Below are 15429 nucleotides of genomic sequence, written 5' to 3' on the forward strand. Positions count from 1 at the left end.
TTGAATCTCCTTTTTCAGGTAGATGTTCTACTCCTTCTCTAACATGATGACAAAATCATAATGAAGAATAAGGTTTTTGATTGAACATTTATGACAAGCTCTGTTCCAAAACCCATACAGATTATAGCTCACTAAACAATTAGCTAGTTTACCTGTAAATATTTGTATGCATGTTTGTTTGTAACTAAATAAAATCCCTTGCTTTCAAAAAAGGAGCAGTAATTCTGAATTACTGATTTATAAAGTTTTAAGAAAGCATAAGAAGCAGCAGAGTATCAGGTTATGCCACAACCATCACCAACAAGGAGATATTCAAAATGATCTTATTTTTAAAATCTATGCCACAGGTAATATATTCCATTTGATTCATTCAAGATTTAGACAGGCAATAAATGCTGAAGGAAATTACTACATAAATGACATTCCTTGAAACTAGATGGGTCTGAGAAAAGAGAGTTGTAATTTTTCCAAGCAGTAATACTCATCCTGTACATGAAATATGAACCAATACTATTAAAAATGAAAAAACTGTCTCTAACTTCCCAGTTCTTCAGAAAGTTTCTTGTAAAGGGTCCTGTAAAGGATCTGGCAGCACAGAGAACTTTGGGCAGAATTCCCTTTTCTTGAGAAAAACTCAAAAGGCTGAGAAAACATTAGCTTTCGAAAGTATGATCTCAGTATGAAAAGAAATCTAGTTTGTTCTTGTTTTAATTATTGTTTAATTATTTGCAGACTGCATTTTTGTGCCAGTGTAATATGAGTTCATCAAGTTAAAATATGCATGTTAACAACTTTAAAGCATTTTACACTAGATGGCTACGCAAGAACAATTCAACAAACATTCCAGCAAGGTCAGTCCAAATTAATCTTTGTGATTTTAAGTTTTTTCTCTCTTTCTTTTAATAACATCATCAAGAATTGAACATTTTGCTTCAAAGCAAAAGCTACCTAAAATTTTCAGCCTTGGCTGACAACAGACTGTTGTGTAGATGATGCAAACTCATTGCTGGGGGCATTCATTTCACAGAGTTGTGTTAATGATTAATTAGGCTTCACTTGAAATGCTGTCCTATAGACAATGTTTAGCTAATTCACTTGGACCAATTGCTAAAATCACTACATTCAAAATCTAGCTTCCTATGCCACAAACCTAACAAGAATAGGCATAGTTTTTCAATGTCACCTGTTATATTGTTCTTACACTATATTGTTTTACATGCTTCGACCTCTTTTAAAACTTCTGTTGAAGACATCAGCAGCTTCATGGTATTTACAGGCTCAAAGTCATCTCCATCTTAATTTTGTACAGTTTGTTTCCTTTTGTGTACATCACATGTAGTCATATTAGAAGAGGACTTTAAGGCAGAGAAGCTTTAAAGCAGCAATTCTTTTTCAGTGAAAAATGACCTACTCAGGACTAAACACCTATGGAGACAAATGAACATGTAACTTAACTGCCCCTTACAGCTTTCAGCAAAACATAAATGAGTTTTCTCTGTATTTCTGAATGAGGATTCTGGTTTCTGAAGAGATATCTTGTATCAAAAGTGTGTATCAACACTACTTAATATAACCTAACCTTAATGTTTGTATAGTTAGCAAATTTGCACATCAGGTGACAGCTCACAGTTTCAAGTAAGTTATTAGGAGGTAAACTGTAGCAAGACGAACCTCTTCTATGGGTGCAGCGCTCCAAGGTCCAACCAGGTGTCCCAGTAGAATCTCAGGAATGGTGCTCTGACCAGCCTGGATCGGTGCTACTGCTCCAAAGGTGGCTAAACCAGCCCCCTGGCTTCCCCAGGTGTGAGCTTTTATTGGCCCCCTAATCCTGCTCATGCGCAGTAGGGGCTGCCCTAATTAGGCACAGGTGGGCTTCACACGAGGTCAAGCCCACTACCTGGCAATTAGTGGCACCTGGTTGCTTCATGTCACTACAGTAAACCCCAGATACAGTTTTAAATGTAGCAGATTAAGAACAAAATGATTAAGAAATTGTTTGCTCATGCTGTGTTCTAGAAACAAAATGAGGGGAAATTATACATCAATTTATTAGGTTTGCATGGTAAGGTTTGGGTAGCTGAGGGGGCTACAGATGTGTGAACCCACCACAGTCCAGATTAAAACTGTATATTAAAACCTGCTGTCTTCACAGTAGAATTTTTTTTCTGTTATTTGCAAGATGAATGAAATTTAGAAAAGTGAAAATATTACTTCATGTTCAAAACTGACAGCTCAGAAACATAGGTGGTAGCATTCTAACTCTACAAATAGATGCTGAGATCTTCCATTGTCCTGCTAAGTGTGGTTAGTCCACTAAAAGATGCAAAAACCATACAAAAACAAAAAGCCTGAAAGACAGAAGAGAAGGAAAAGCAACAGCTAAAGCTCTCAAGAGCAATTTCCAAATAATTCAGTCAGTGGAGCTACAGTAATAGGTTCTACCAGTGCCTTGGTTGCCCACATGAAATACTCAGTGCCACAGTGAGTGCATTGTTGGTAAAGAAACAGTAAGTTATGAATTCATTACATTTAAGAATAAGCATGGTGGTGGAAAGCAGTTTTTCCACAAGCAATATTAATTTTGGTAATACTAAAACACCTTTTCCCCCATTAAATGTTATTTCCCATGTTTTTTTAGTTTGTGGTTTGTTTTTTTTTCACTTTGTGGGATTACAGGGAGGTCAACTAAGAAGGAACAAGTAAGATTTAGCCTAATCATTTTCTACCTGGCAAAAATCCAAATAAGTCAAGTAGTAGAATATAATTAGTAGCTTGGAGTTGTTTTATTTTTATGTGTTAGCTTGTGAAGCAAGTTCAGCAGTGTATCAAACTTTAACTGTCACAGATCTCTAATGGTTAACCAAGGTCCACCCTTCCCATAATCTCAGCATCAATGAATTAGTTTTATCCACTGTTAGCTCATGTAATTCCGTCAAGCACATAAAATACTTTTGTGAAGGTCTTACCAAACCAGACATTCCAAACATGGCTGTAAACTAAGAATTTACCAAAAAGTTTGTATCAAAACCAACTAGTAACTTCCACATTAAATTTTCAAATTAATCTGTTGAGCCAGATGTCTATGACCACGTGTACTCATTCATGAATTCTCAAAAGATTCTGTGCTATGTGAACATGTCTTAATTGATTTAATGTCTAAGAAAATGCAAATAAAAAAAGCCCTAATGAAGGTTGTAACAATGAACATTAATGTATATAGCAGATACACAAACAGAAAATTACTTTTAACAGTTTATCTAATTCCCTCTTCTCCTCACAAAGAACTTACAAAAATAAGATTATCCAAAGTAGAAAAAATGTCCCTTAATGCCATATGTCTGGAAACTGGAGGCAACTCTTCCTGTTTCATTATATAAATTGTATTTAATATGCTCACTAACGTTAATATTATAATGTTAGTGATTAGTTAAATCTTTAACTCTTGAAATATTTAACAAGTTAAAATCAAGCTATCAAGTAACAGGTTATTTTTATGTATCACCTGTGTTTCTCAAGGACACTAAAGTGCTGCATGAAACTGCCAGTTAGAAAAGTCAGTCAGGCAACACGTACCAAAAGAAAGAAAGAGAGGGAGACTGAGATGGGAAGAGACAGGGAAGACGAAAAGGAAAAAAAAAGGAAAAATAAAAAGGAAAAAACAAAATAAACCAAAACAAACTCCCAACCAAAAAACATACAACTAGCAGAAAAACAAACACCTGAACCAAATTTTAAGTAGGAAGAATGAAATCAGCTGAGCTGGAATCTCTTCTGGCATTGTTGTTTACTTCTGCTACAGTTACATACAATCTTGATATTTAAAATTAAAAATCCTACTACCTCAATTCAGATTCCCCATTTACACTGCCAGTTGCATGTCAAGAATGTTAAAGGGAATCAAACCACTCTACTTGAGGAAAGCATCAAAATAGGCAAAACAGCTTTTATTCCAAAAGTACCTTAAAAATAGAAAAGAAGCTTTTTATAAATATAATAACTTCAAATAATATCTTGTAACTTACACTTCAGAGGTGAAAAGTAAGTACAAGAACAAAAACCCTTACTTATACCTTCCATCTTATTAAAAGATCAGAAGTTCTCTAATGCAGCAGTTCTGCAGTCCCACTCTATATATAAAGTCTAGCAAAACAAGATAATCCACTGCAGCCTTACACTGTTGGCACAAGTTTCTCTTCTAGTTATTTCCATTATAACGAAGTAAAAAAAAAAAAAATCTATTTAAATCAAAAGATAGCAGTTACATCATCAGATTTGTCACCAGCTCACCAAGCCTCTGGCCATGTTATTCAGCATCCACTACATAATTCATCACATATCCAGTTCTCTAAATGCTTTGAGTTCTGCAACGCAATACCAGGAAGAAGAATAAGAAAAAAACACTATGTAATGCATTCTTTTTCTTTCAGGCTTTTTTTTTCCAACACCCTTTTTCTGATTGCAGAAAGCATCAGTCGCTCACACCACCTTTATTTTCTTTGCCTGCTTTTGATACATGCAGTTACCTATCCCATGGAGGAAAATGTCTGGTTTATCAAAATCATCTGAGGAATTTGTATTTGGACTCCTGATTTTAAAATGTCACAAGCTTCCTAAATGATGAGAATTAACTGAACTAGGAAAAAACAAAGCAAAAGAAAACAAATCCATCGCTCACTTCAGCTCAATTTCCTAGACTTTTCATAGTAGTTTCATCCCATAAAAATCCAAGAAATGGATTAGATATAAAAGAAAGGTCTGATAGATATAAAAGTACAAAGCTCCAAATTTAAGGACTGGTTACAACTCATTAAAGTAAGGATACATACAGTTCAAAGCAATAGAATGTAAGCTGAAACATAATGAGTGGCTAGGAATCAAACCTGGATGGATTGAACTAATTCCTGGAATGCTATTATGGAGAGTACCTTGGGGAGAAAGAATGATCCTTCTGTTTGCACAGCAACTAAACAGCTTCAATTTACTTTTAAAATTGACTTGAATAGAGATAAAGGCCCTGCATTTCAAAATGTGGCCTTCTAAATATAATCAGCCTGAATTATGCCTGTTTCACACTGCAGTACTTGCAACCTGGTTACAGGCAGAAGGGATAAGGCTGCACTCAGCTTATTTCACTGCTTAATTTATATGGTAATTACCACACCACAGCCAGAATGGAGAGCATCTGCCAAAACTGAAGGCCCCAGAATAATAAAACTGACATGTGCTGTGATATTGTTGAAGTGCTGACTAAGAAACTTCTTTTATCTCCTCTCGAAGCTATAAAATGGTATTCGTGTTATTACTAGCAGGGAATTTTAACAGCCTTGCATTGACAGCAATTATGTAACACATGCACAAAACAATAGAGTTTCACATCACTTAATAAATCCTTGAGCTCTCTTAGCTCCAGATCTCTCGCTGGCTGGATTTTATGGTCTGGTAGTTCTATCCAACCTTCAGAACACTGAAGTATACAAACCACAAAAGCACTAGAAAATTATTAGAAACAACTGGCTTTTCTTCCCACTAGATCTATTTAATGAAGAGGGCATGATGCATAATCATGGAAGTTAATTAAAAGATGGGCTCACTCACTTTTCTGTGTAGCTAAATGCTTTTGTGAACCCTGGTGTTAAAACAAGCAAGATACAGATATTATTTTCCTACTAACAACATCCTTTTTCACCAACATTTGAAAAAAAAAAAAAATTCTATAGCATGTAATAATAGAACTAATTCAATCTAATCTATCTTCTTTTAATTTTTTTGAGAATAAAAACATGCCATTAGTGAAAGAAATCTAAATTTGCAGCCGATTTTCCTGCTGCAAATCAATTCAGTTTCCAATACTGCGGTTTAATTTTTGTGTTTTAATATCTTGCACCTGAAACTTCTAACTTCCATACCAAAGCTTCATAAACAAACTAGAAGCATTCTATTATAAAGGTTAAAAAAAAAAAATTTCAAATAAGGAAGTATGGGTTATTTAAGACTTAAGGATACAAAAAAGTCCATTTTTGTATCAGAACTTATACTAAAAGCTCATTTCATCAGGCACAAATCCTCCCTCCTCTTCCTTCAATCAAAAATTATTTGATAGGTGTATCTACTCAAACCCAAGCCACACTTTCACTTCCAGAAACCAGACAGGAACTTTCTCATTTACACATTCACTTGGTAATGAGAAAGAGAAAAAAATCAGCTATCAAAGTCATTCATACAACAATTTCAAACACTGATAATTCATTTTTCTTACTATTTATAACTGGAAATATGATTGTTTGCATTATAATGGTTTGCACTAATTCATTCTGCATCACTTCTCCACTTTTCATATGTAAATTTCTTGATTTATTACAGGTTACACTCCATGTTTATCATTTATAAAAACTTTAATATATGCATAGTTATTCTGATCTGTCTCCATAAATCAGTCCATACACTCTACATTCCATACAAGACACAGTTCTGTTATTTCTTGAATTTACATCATGAAGTTGATTATTATCAAGTGCACACTGAAGAGATCTCTGAGAAAGTATCCCAAATACATTACTGTATTTGCTTATTATCAATTTGAAGTCACTTTCCTCATTAATGCTTTCTAGCTTTCTCCCTAAAAGCAATGAAAACACTTGTCAGCATTTACAATGAATTGTCTTTTATCTTAAATGAAAAACTACAACAAAATATTGCATGAGTGACAATTGTAGAAATAAATAACTCTGCCTTTTTAATTACACAGGTATACCTTAATCACACAAGAAATCCAAAAATTTCTAAATGTGCTGTACTTCTATGCAAACCTTCTTCTAATACATGAATTTTTGGAGTCAGCTTAAAAGAGAAAGTACTATATGCAGAAGTCTGCATTGGCAAAAGCTTCTGCAAGAAGATTCTATGAAACTGAGAAAGTAACACACATGGCTTCAACAAAAAGGGCAAAGGTTTGCAGCCTGCTCCTCACAAACCCAAAGCTTCATTCAAGTCATTCTCCTGTATGAAGGAAAAAAAGCTCCTGAGGTGATATTGTTGAGGCTGGGGAAAGTGGAGGTGTCTTCGAAGACAGATACCAACTCCCCAGGTCGTGTTTCTGAAAGAAAATGGGCATAATCCTGATGATGACTGGTAACCTGCTTTGTGCTGCTGGGCTGTGTGGGCTTGCTGGGAGCTTGTCCAGCAAGCAGAGCCCCCAGACAAAGGAATGCTCAGGCTGGGAAGCAAAAAACAGACTTAGGCACAAGATAGGCCACGAGATGCCCAACTCTGCCAAACTGGCAACCAGTATGAATGCTCACTACCAGAATGTCAGCTTTCTACGGGATTTTTCCACCAGCAACTTATGTGCCCTTAGCTCTTCAGATTCCTCATTAGAGGGAATATTTTAACTGAAGATTTTATGGAAAAGGGAGATTCTCAACTTTCTCAGCGTTTTTGATGCTGGCCTACGCTGTGCAAAATAACTAAACAAACATGCTGTGCAATTAGACTGTTTAGATTGCTGAGATAACAATTGCAAAGCTATTCTCAAACCAACTTTGTTGGACTCTATAAATAGGATTACAGTGTTTCTCAAAAGAAAATGATTGCATTCATGCTGGAAACACTGCTGTTGTCACCTCAGGAAACTGTTCCTAGAAGCCAAAAATACATGAGAAATACTTCTAGCTTTCAACTAAGTTTTGTGATAAAACTACAGTTATCAGATTTATTACACTATGCTATCAGTTTGTGTTACTATATTAATTGTAATATCTATCTTACCTATAGAATTAATGGAATTTGTATATGCTTAGGAGTCATATAGAAAATAAGGTTTTTCTTTAATACTATCACCTTTTAGAGGTGAAAAACATTATTATTATATAGCTTAAAATGAAATACGAGATGGTGTATGTTGATAAATTTACAGCCAAAAAATTTCGATGTTGACATTTATCTCCAACTCTGAGTTACAAAACCATCAACCCTAAGACAAAAAGATGCACCTATATGCTACTTACCAGAAGATCAAGATGTTAATGCTCATCCATAAAGGAAAAACTACACCTAAGTACATGTAGCAGGTTCCCCCCACAGCAGCTTTGTTCTTCTGCTCATTTCAAATGTGACATCTTAGGGCAAAGTAGAAACAGAGCATTCCCCCACAACACTTCAGAGAAACAGAGGCTTTTCCTTGACTATTTCTCTTTAGTGAGGGTGCAAGCAGGCCAACAAAAACAAGGAACTCCTAAAATTGCCAATAGAGATGTGTAACAACAAGTTACACGTTCTCCTTGACTGAAAAGGACATATTTCAGTGACAAAAATTCTATGCTGTGGACACCTATGCTTACCAGAGAAATAGATCCTCATTATTTTAATATCACTGCAGCTGGAAACCACAGACATAGCATTGAACTGAAGAGCTGGATGTGTCACAAAAACAGCAAGAGAAAGGAAAAAAAAAATCTCATACAAACCTGTATGCATATCCATACAAAAGCTAAATATACACAGGTAGTCAAGCACCATGAACACACTGAAAATCCACTGATCATGATGCTTGGTAGTTTTAAAGGAGAAATAGAATCCTCATCAAGTCACTGAAAAGCATTTTGAAAAGGCCTTAGGAGGAGGTACGAGGAGAGCAGAGCCATATGCAATTGTTTGAAAACCTAACTGGGTGATGAAGAGCACTGACCTGCTTTTAAGTCATGTATTTTTCTCAATCATGAACTGAAGAAGGTTCTGAAGAAGGTTCAGAGAAAGGGAAGTTAAAGAGGAATTAAAAAAGGCTTTGCAAGTGGATACACGCAAACTGTTTCAGACATGATGGTGAGAGAAGTATGAGGGCTAATAAATGGAAAAGTAAGAAAATTAATAAGGAAATACAAGAACACTTACATTTGTTGGGGACACAGGCTGGGACAAAGGATAAACTGAAAGAACCATGTAAGAGCACAGAAGTAAATCAGTTTTCACTAATTCTGTCATCATGTAAGACAAAACGCATCTCCAGTAAGAACCTGTCCGATGGTGTCAAATGCCACTAGAAGTAAAGACAATTAATTAAGTAGTGCAGTTAAATTTAAATTGTGTTAAAAACATAGAACTGAAAAAGACAGAACAATGACTATAAATGAGACTACATTAATTTATGGATGGGTGGGTAACCAAAGATGGTTGGTTGTTATTTTAAAGTGGCAAACACCAGAACACAGAGGCGTTTGTCTCGTCACAAGGATGAGGAAGCTCAGTTCTACAGAGTACAATGAGAACAAATGCAAGACATGGGGAAAGAGAATGAGAACAAATACAGTGGTCAGAGGGAAAAAAAAGCCAAAATAATTCCTTTATTCAAAATTAGATGAGGGAAATATACAAGAAGGAAGATGCTTCAGTTTTCTCCTATGAATTCTGGGGCAAACAATTAGCAGACTCATCTTCTCAACTGGAAACTCTATATTTTGGGAGAAGGAAGATCAGTACACTGAACTGACAGCAAATTTGATCATTCTTATCTAGCAATCTCTTATGTCTAAAACAGTTCTCACTGCAATTCCAGCAGTGACTTCTCACACACAGTAGCAATGCACACCTAGTGATGATGATGCAAGTTAGCAATGTTACTTACCATCATATGGATACAGGTCAATTTAACTGGCTCCAGCATCTATGTAAATAGTATCTTAATAATTTTCCATATAAATTAGGAACATCATTACAATATTAAATTATTACTATCTTAATATAATTTAGTAGTTTTGCATTTATACAAAAATTGAGTTACATTGTCTTAATGCAATTTATAGTTTCCAACTTTTTATAATAAATAGTGAAGTATTACACTCTTCATATGTGTAGTAGCTGTTAAATAAGGTTTTCACACTACTATTTTCTCCCAAGTCAAAATGCTACCACATTTCATCCTGAAACGTTTTTGTACAGTCACTTAATGAGAACAAATTCTTGTAAAACTTGAATAAGCAAGATCTGTTTGAAGCTTGGCCAACAACCTGGCAAACAACTTTAGGACCTGGTAGATACTTTCTGAAGGAATAATTTAGAAAGTGGTGCATCTCAGCCTTAACTAAATACACTGTACTTTTCCCCTTAACTTGGTGTAATTAAATGTGTTACAAAAATGTTCTATTAAACAAGTTCTACTTATTCAGAAAACAGCCACTTCATTATATCATGTAAATTGAAATAAAGCTATCAGGAGATCATAGAAAGACTACTAATGCACAGAGCATCTCTGTTCCTCTGGTCAATAGTATCTGTAATTAATTTCTGCAGATACTGTGACAGAAAACCATATTACAGGATTGTCTAGTTGACAAATTACTTTCCAAATATATGGTTAGATTTTTACCTTGCCCTCTTCCTCTATCTAAAGTGGACAGAAAAAATTATGGTAGAAGTCAGGAACAAATTATTCTCCTTCTCTGGAAGGTTTCTTATGCCAGCTCAGGAACAGGTGTATTGAATTCAATCAATTTCAGAGAAAAAGCTGAAATCAAATTACATATAACAACAAAGCCCAGCACACTGATGCAGGGCAAATGATGAAATGGTTTGTGAGATTATCTCTGGCACTAAACAATAATTAATTTTATCCTGAAGTTTCCTTCCCCACAAATAGACATTATTCTACATCAAGAAGATAAGAATCAGGCCTTTTGGAGTAAGCTCTGGCCAGTAATCAAAGATCATGGCAGCAATTATATATTTGTTATTTTTGTATTTTTTTTCTGCACCATCCCCACCAACTGCTTGCCTTCCTGCAACGTTCAACTACTCAGATAACAGAATATGTGCATTTTCATACAATTTATATTAAAAAATACCTCAATAATAATGATCACATAGTGCTTTTAGCCACTAAATTGCATAAACTTGTGAAAAAAAATATTCCTAAAGATGTATAGACAATTGATGATCAATTTGAATCTAGGACTAAGGAAACTAGATTTAGCTTGTGTTTTAAAAGTACATACTGCAAGTAACCAGAGTTGTTTGTTTTTTTTTAAAGTCGGTACCAGTGCCTCAGTCATGCCGAGGTACCACTATATATACACATGTGTGTGCATATAAACAATTATATGCATAAATATTAAATTTGTAAAGCATTTGTAATGTTTTTTAATTTATAAATTTAACCAAAACCACAAAACAGGCATCTGTGGCTAGATTTTGGCAGGAACGATTCAACTTCCAGTGTAAGTTACTTCAAATAAATGCACATATAGGCAGCAAAGGTGAAACTCTTGTGTAACAGCTTACTTGGATGTTCATTTAAACCTACTATCTGCCATTAAGAAACTGAAAACATCAGAAGTGCTACTAACTTATCACAAATAGCCAACTAGTACAAGCCACAATTTAGAAACTACATTTATTACATTTTCTATATAAAATTCTTTTCATTAATGCTCAGCAACACGCATTTGGCAGCTGAACATTTTTTTTGAAGCAGCAGTTAACAATGCAATTCACAAAACAAAGATAAGCTCAATGGTTTCCAGGAAACTCAAAGATGAAAGAATGTGGACAGAGTCAGCCATGGTTTCAAATGAAGAACAAGTGAACTAAGGTCAAACTAAAATCTAAAAGAAATTGAGCAAAGGTCCAGAAACCACGGTACAGATACATTTCAGTTGGATAGAAATTTCACAATGCATTTCAACAATGCATACAATACATTCTTTCATACATTAATTCACTAGAGACAATTTTTCCAAAATAAAGGAGGAACTCAAGATTCCAAAGCCCTAAGGTTCCATTGCTTCAAGCATAATACTTAGCAGATTTTCTGGTTTTTATATTGATTGTATTGTACTGATGTAAGACATTAAGTCTTAATTTCCAGCCTTGTTTTGTGCACTCAATTCCGGGCTTAGCTGGAACCATGAAGTCTCACAGCACACATGATAGTGTGTGTGTGTGTGTGTGTGTGTGTGTGTGTGTGTGTGTGTGTGTGTGTGTGTGTGTGTGTGTGTGTGTGTGTGTCTTTCACAAAGAGTGGAAGAATCCATAAAAGTTAAAACTTCAGAAGCCAGCACCTACTGAACAACCTGCTCCCTCGTGAAGAGAAGGTGAGAGTAAAGCTACCTTTATTAATCCATTGGAACAATCCACTTTGCAGTAGTGGAAGAGATGCAGCATTCTACCACACACAAAAAATATTTATTAAGTTTCCTTTATACCTGCTGTATGTTACCCCCTAACAAACAGGGGTAAACTGTGCTTAGTTAAATTATCCATAATTCCCATCTAGGAGATAATAACAAGCATACAAAAGAAGAAACAACAAGAAAAGATTCTATGTAAAGGGGATTTTTTTAAAATACATTTTAAAAGTAGTCTCTCCAATTACTGGATTTGTAAAATACTGTATTTTAAAATTATAAAGCCCACTATAGTAATTCATTCAGAACTAACATTCCCAAATGCTAGTAAGTCATCTTTATTCAGAGCAGAGAATTTATTTCCAATTTTAATCAGTGGTTTAGGAAAGTGTAAAGGAGAACTTTAAATGCAATGCGAATTTTAAATAAACATTTTAATTAGTAAGCTAGAAAAATAATGTTACAAACTGCACACCTGGAATCTTGCCAAAAGTGAGAGGCAAGCTGTCACAACCTCTATGTTATACCACAGAAATTATGTTTTCACCAGTAATGACATCCCCCCCCTAGAACTGTGCCTGGGCATTCTCCTTCTGACATACAGTGAAGAGTGCCACCTATTGAATTACACACAGTATTTCCAGAAATCCTGAAATTACTCTGAAAACATGCCATCTACACACACACCCCCAAACCAAACACACAGTTCAGCTTCTCACCAAGCAGTTTTCTGGCAGAAAGCAGTTTTGCCATTAATGTTGTTACAGAACTGATGGCCAAAATCTTACCTTGGTAAAGAAACAAGACACCAAATCCCTACTGAATAGGGTATGTGATTTTCAGACATTCCCAAAACAAAATGTTGCTCAATTATCCATGTTGCATCAGAAGTTACTACCACGCTGGTTTGTCTGATGTTCTCCAGTAACAACTACATTTTCCAGAAATAAGCTTAGAAAGTATCAAGTACAGAGAACTAAAAAAAACCTGGCATTTTCTGAAGGGTGTTTTCTGTTCCCACAGCAGAGTGTATATTACCTAGCTATTTTTATGTCAGAAAGAAATGCCTACTTTCATTCAGAGTTCAATATTTATTTATTTATACTGGCAACAGTATAAATTAACAGTATAAATAACAGTATTAATAAATAATCTTGCAGAGGACCTAATGCACAAATATTTCATACCTGGATGCTGGGATCTCAGAGCTGTGCTACAGAGCAGCAGCTGAAAAGCAGACACAGTATCTCCCCCTGAAGAAACCTTCCCAGGTGCTGCATACTGCTAGCCTGGCCATGAGCTACAGGTTGGTACAGACAACATATTCCATGTTTATAAACACTGTAAATTAGCATTACAATCTATTTAGAGTTCTGAATACAATTTAGCTACCAAAAAAAAATCTGTGGTATGTTGCAAGTCTGTCTGCAATGTGATACCAAACAATACTGCTATAATTCAACCACGATTTGGAACTGACCCATTTAGAGACAAAACATTTGCATGAGTCAGCAGCCCACTGCATTTCCCAGGCCTGCTGCAGACTATCACACAGTTCCCAGACCCACTTCCTCAGATTGTCTTTGCCTCATGAACAAGGTCAGTAATGACAAAAAGTGATATCAAGGTCATCGTCTAGGAAAAAATGACAATAAGCAGACCTTATCTGTTTACCCATTAGCCTATGCAATATAATCAAGTTCCTATTTGCCTTCCAAGTTTTGACTGTCTGACAGTGTATTAAAATTAAGGTTTGCTATTGTTTTGGTACTGTGAACAGATAAAAATCTAAATATGCTGCCTTACTGTAGTGACATACAGTGTGTAGTGACACACAGTCCCCAGAGCAATCAGGTTTCCTTGTCTGAAGTCTTTCATCCCCTATTCCATAAATATGTAGAATTAAGACATCAGGAAAAAGTGTGTCAATCATCCTTTTTCTTTCTCCTACAAACCAAAGACTAACTGCATGTAGTGGTATCCAAATGAGCTTAAACCTGCTAGAAGTCTTATCATATTGGCTGTGAAGTTCCAGCACTGACAGCATAAAACCTGAATATGTAGATAATAGCTGAAGCTTTTGCAACTGTAGCAACATTGCTATCAGTATTTGAGATTATACCACCATGGCGCTATCTGAGTCACAAAGCTTTTGATTTGCACTGGAGATCCCTTTTTGAGGGAAAAAATAAGATAACTGGAACAGTATTTGACCTAAATCTGATTACAGCAGCAGGTAAGCCTACTGCTGAATAAAGACCCCCACAGGCCAAAAGCAGACTACATGAATACTCACATTTTTATAGCTTCACGACAAACACTAAAATCGGCCACATCCAAGAAACAAATTTCTACAATGCACAGCAATGAAAAATTACTCTTTTGCCTTCATTGTAGTGTTAGTAAAGAAATACATAAAAATTTTTGATCCTTTTCCTTGTAGAACCAAAAATTCATCAGACTGGGGAGCAAGTGTATCAGGAGGTCTCGTGTAACCTCTTGCTCAAAGCAGTCAACTATGAGATCAGATCAAATGTGTTATGGCTTTGCCCAGACAGATCTGCAAAATTTTCAAGGACAGAGGTTTCATAGTCTCTCCATGTTTCCCATTCTCAGAGGTTGTTTGTTTTGTTTTGTTCCCTTTAAATCTAGCTGGAAATTCCCATTTCAACTTATGAATATTATCTCTTGTTCTTCTACCATGTAATCAGGAAAGACAATACAGCTCTGCCTTCTCTGCAAGATCCTCTTTGCTATTGGAAAGCTGCTGTTAGGTCTGCTGAGCCACGTCTCCTCCAGGTTAAGCAAACCAAGTCACCTCAGCATCATAGTTCAATTGCCTTAGCCCCAAATCATCTTGGTGGCCCTCTCCTGAATTTGCTCTATTGCACTGCTAGAACCATTCCTCTCTGTTCAGCAGTCTCATTGTCACTGGCAAATCTCACAGTTCCTGTCAGCCCACTCCTCCAGCCTAATTCCCAGTGAGTAGCAGCCCTACCCTCCAGCTTACAGAGCAGATCTACTCATTTCAAAGGCAACAATAAGGCTGGTGAAGCATGGCGTATCCTCCCTAAACCCAAGCTCCTATTCCCAATCACTACCACCTCCATCCACGCAGTATTTTTTGTCAACTATCTATAATGATGTCTCTTGCTAATATACCAAGACACTTGGAGTACCCTAGGAAAAATTGAGCTTCATCAGGTTACCCATACCAGCTTTAGCTCACCTTGGATGCTTGTACACTACTGTAGAAGTTTATCTTTCCCACACAGCACATTATATGGAGAAAAAAAAAAAGCTTTCTCATCTCAAA

At 35.7% G+C, this 15429-nt stretch overlaps 1 protein-coding gene across 4 annotated transcripts in view; it reads right to left on the reverse strand.

Annotated features, from left to right (window-relative positions):
• Positions 1–15429, reverse strand: part of FSIP1 (fibrous sheath interacting protein 1) — a 79761-nt gene that overhangs the window by 34461 nt on the left and 29871 nt on the right. The window lies entirely within an intron of this gene.

Source organism: Heliangelus exortis, chromosome 5 (assembly GCF_036169615.1).
Source record: "Heliangelus exortis chromosome 5, bHelExo1.hap1, whole genome shotgun sequence".
Taxonomy (NCBI): Eukaryota; Metazoa; Chordata; class Aves; order Apodiformes; family Trochilidae; genus Heliangelus; species Heliangelus exortis.